At 37.9% G+C, this 4,528-nt stretch overlaps 1 protein-coding gene across 3 annotated transcripts in view; it reads right to left on the bottom strand.

The window, feature by feature from the left end:
* The window catches only part of DSEL (dermatan sulfate epimerase like), a 90,048-nt gene that overhangs the window by 73,099 nt on the left and 12,421 nt on the right, over positions 1 to 4,528 (bottom strand). The window lies entirely within an intron of this gene.

Here is a 4,528-nt window from a genome sequence, read left to right on the forward strand (position 1 = left end):
TCATTTCTCGAAATAGGAACAGAAGGGAATACCACTCAGTGATAAGGTGAATCCACGGAACACACACAGCGTCCGTTTGCTCACTGGTGAAATGCAAAACCACTCCATTCACATTAGGAACAGTACACGAATATTCACTATGACTACATCCTTTTAGTATTTTATAGGAACCCCAACAAATGCACTAATGACATTAAAAAGTTATCAGATGTTATAATTACACATTATGCAACCCTCTATGTAAGAATTTTGAAATAATTTACAGATAAATTATCAAATTAGTAATAAGATTTAATAATGTCCCTGATACAATAGAAATACACAAAAATCAACTGCATTTTCTACGTTCTATCAGTTATAATTGATAATTAAAAACAAATATCATCCACTGCAGTAACAATATATAAAGTGCTCAGACTGAAATCTATCAAAAGATTAACAAATGTAGTATTATATAAAGGGGAAATATCTGCTCCTGGATAGGGACTAATTAAGAGGTGAATTCTCCAAAACTGATGTAATGCATTTACAATCAACATGTATTGTTCTTGTTTGTTTTGAGGAACTGTGCAAATTAATTCTAAAATGCATGTGGAGGGAAGAGAAAATAAAAAGACTTGTCTTGCCAGATTTCAGACTAACAAAAAGACAATAGTAATTAAGACAGTGTAGTATTATCATTGGCATAATCAAATTTGCCAGCAGAATGAAGTAGAGAACTCAGAAATAGACTCATACAAAACATACGGACCTGATATGTGGTAGGGATGATATGGAAAGATGGTGTGGGGAAAAAAAAAAGTGTTTCAATCTTTTCAGTCTAGGACAGCAGTTTACTCATACGGGGGGGGGGGAACCCTCTGAATAAACACAATGATTAATGGAATCAGATTAAATATTTAAATATAAAAGACAAAATCTGTGGCAAATGGATTCTAAAATGTCCCCCAATTATTACAGCTCCTGGTATCCATGTCCTTTCCCTTGGCTGTGGGTGGGACCTGTGATTTGGCTTCTAACCAAACTTGATTAGGTGTTGCTTCCACGAATATGCTACATGGTTAGCACATTTTCTACTGATTCTCTCTCATCCTGTCTTTTGTGAAGGAAACTGACATATGGATAACCCCATATGGTAAATGACTGAGGATGATCTCCAGCCAACAGCCAGAAAAGCACTGAGGCTTTTAGCCCAACAACCCACAAGAAACTGATTCCTGCCAAGACCAGTGTGGGCTCAGAAGCCAGCTTCTCAGGGTGAGTTCCGAGTGAGAGCCCCGTCCTAGGCAGCACCTGGCTTACAGTTCTGTGAGGGGCCCTGAGGGAAGAGCCAGGTAAGCCATGCCTGGATCCCTGACCCACAGCACAGAAACTGAGATAGTAAATGTATTGTTTTAAGCCATTATATTTGTGGTAATATTGTTTTGCATCAATAGACAATGATTAAACATTAAAAATGCTCAGAATAAAATTGGGGAGAACATTTTCTTTGCTAAGACCCTAGAGAAGATTCTTTAATACGATGCCAAAAGGGTATAAATAATAAAGGAAAAAACACTGACATATTCACTTACATTCATATGAAGAACATCTGTGTATCAAAACACATCCCAAAAGTTATAGTACAAGGATCATGAGACTATAAACAGAAAAGCTATTCACAATACATACAACCAAAAAAGGATTAGTATTATTAATATATGGTAAACTCCAATGAATCAGTAAGAAAAAAGAATGAACTCGATAGAAAAATGGATGGAAGACATGAACATGGATTTCATTTCACAAAAGAAGAAACACAAATGGAAATAGAAAGTACTATATATGTGTGTACACACACACACACACACACACACCAGGGTGCATGTGCTATATGTCATTAATAATCAAAGGACTGGGGATCCCTGGGTGGCGCAGCGGTTTGGCGCCTGCCTTTGGCCCAGGGCGCGATCCTGGAGACCCGGGATCGAATCCCACATCGGGCTCCCGGTGCATGGAGCCTGCTTCTCCCTCTGCCTGTGTCTCTGCCTCTCTCTCTCTCTCTCTGTGACTATCATAAATAAAAATTTAAAAAAAAATAATCAAAGGACTGCAAATAAAACAAAAATGTGACACCTTTCAATCCCAGCTTCATCTTTCCACATCCAGAAAAGAAAAAATGTGACTCCTTTTCATTGTATCAGACAGGAAAATATTTAAAAGGTGTGAAAATGTCAAATATAGGAGAAAATATAAAGCAATGGAAACTTTCTTATAATGGCTAGAGTGTCAGTTTGTAAGGATCATCTAGAAAAATACTAACTTGGCATCATCTAAAATAGTTGAGGATGTTCTTTCAGTCCTAAACACACACACACACACACACACACACACACACACAGAAGCACACACATAACCAGGAAAAAGGTTGGAGTGGCAGTGGGGTACAAACAAAACACAGTAACAATATTCTTACATAGGTGCATACAGAACATACACAATTTTTACACGCAATGTGTGGATATTTCCCAAGTCGAGCAAGATAGAAGATAAAGTATGGCATGTTTAGATAATGGCATATTCATATAATGGGACACCACCATGTTGGAAATAAGTGGTCTTCACCTACGAACATCAAAATGCAGTAGACACACTAGATTTTGAGGAAAGAAAAGCAAGTTGCATAAAAATATATGTAGTATGTTCCTGTGTACATAATGTTTGAAACCATGCAAAAGTATACATTATGTTGACAAGGACAGACACATATGTGGAGCTATAAAGCAAAGCAAGGAAATAGTAAACAGAAACTCAGGATAGATGTCCCCTCTGGGATCACTGTCCGGAGCAACAGGATGTGATAATGGAAGATCAGATGGAAGGCTTAGCCTCTAGCATAAATTGTGGGTGACAGTCATACTTTTATTCGTTCTATTAATTTCTTTTGTATCAAACATGCTTTTTTAAAAAAGATTTTATTTATTTGTTCATGAGAGACACACAGAGAGAGAAAGAGGCAGAGACATAGGCAGGAGGAGATGCAGGCTCCCCACAGGGAGCCCCATGGAGGACTTGATCCCAGGCCCCGGGTTCAGGCCCTCAGCCAAAGGCAGACGCTCAACTACTAAGCCACCCAGGCGTCCCTCAAATACGCTTTGTACCAGAATGTAGAATATGTGAGTATATAGATTCTCACTCTTAAGTTCCACCTCTGGCCACAGAAACTTATCAATATCATAGAGGAGGGCTTCTGACTTCCCAGATAGGGTCAACACAACTTTTCAATGTCAACATATTACTGTAACCTATTTTGAATACCCATAATATCTACAGGTTGATAAGGGAGGGAAGTAGAGTTGGCATGTGCAAGGATCAGCATAATAGGGGCACCTGGGTGGCTCAATTGGTTAAACGTCTGCCTTCCACTCAGGTCATGATTCCTGGGTCCTGGGATCGAGCCACACGTGGGGCTCCTTGCTGAGCAAGGAGTCTGCTTCTCCCCCTCTCTACCACTCGTGTGCATTCTCTCTCTCTCTCTCTCTCTCTCTCTCTCTCTCCCTCCCCACTTCTCAAATTAAAAGAAAAATATCTAACAAAGGAAAAATGTATCAACACAGTAGTAATTTCTAATATATATAGTGAACCACACCTAGTAAGAATGTAGAGAGCAATACCAAAGGAAAATCATCAGGGAACGGAATTTCTATCAATGGTATGAATCCTACTACCATAGGTCTGCAGCAGTTGGACCCAATACAGACGGGCATTCTCTTTTGCACTCGTTGTTGGAAGGCTGAGTTACTGGCTAGAGGCTCTGGAATTTACTCTTGGGTCCCCATATATAGCCATGGAAGTCAGAAAGCATCCAAACCTACCAAGAATCAACTATAGGATAAGGAACCGTAGAATTTTACCCCAGCCAAAGAATATGTGCAAATGACATGTGATTTAACATAAAAATATTCTTCACAGATCAAATAATTGTATATGTTGATGCAATCTTTGTTTGGAGTGATATTCCCACATAGTCTTAAATACCTCAGCTTTCATGCTCACTTCATAGTAAGTGGAAAAAATAAAATAGAAAAAATACAATGCTTACAATACAGAAGATCAGAATTAAGTATCTGTTGAATAAAGGTATGGGCATAAAATTATGCTTAGTGTTACACAAATGGCACTTGTGATATGAAATATGATTTCCATAGCATCACAATTAAATTCAAAATGGTCTCTATCTCAATGAAACTCAGTATATGATATACTCTGGAAAAAAAAAATAGCGAAAGACCTGTGACTCTGGAAAGGACAAAGACATGGAAGCTGAACTAAGTGAAAGTTGCAATATTTTTTTTTTCTTGAAATGGGAACATAAAGCACTGCTTTCAATTAATGCATTAATTATATAAGTGTGATTTTATGTTCCTTTGACTCAATTGATATGTCCAATACTATGGTAAAATAGAGGATAATTTAAATACTAAACTAAAGTATAAAAGACCAGAGAATTGTAGGTGATCACAAAGAGGAAACAAGTACTGTTCCATGA

This window comes from Vulpes lagopus, chromosome 24 (genome assembly GCF_018345385.1).
Source record: "Vulpes lagopus strain Blue_001 chromosome 24, ASM1834538v1, whole genome shotgun sequence".
Taxonomy (NCBI): Eukaryota; Metazoa; Chordata; class Mammalia; order Carnivora; family Canidae; genus Vulpes; species Vulpes lagopus.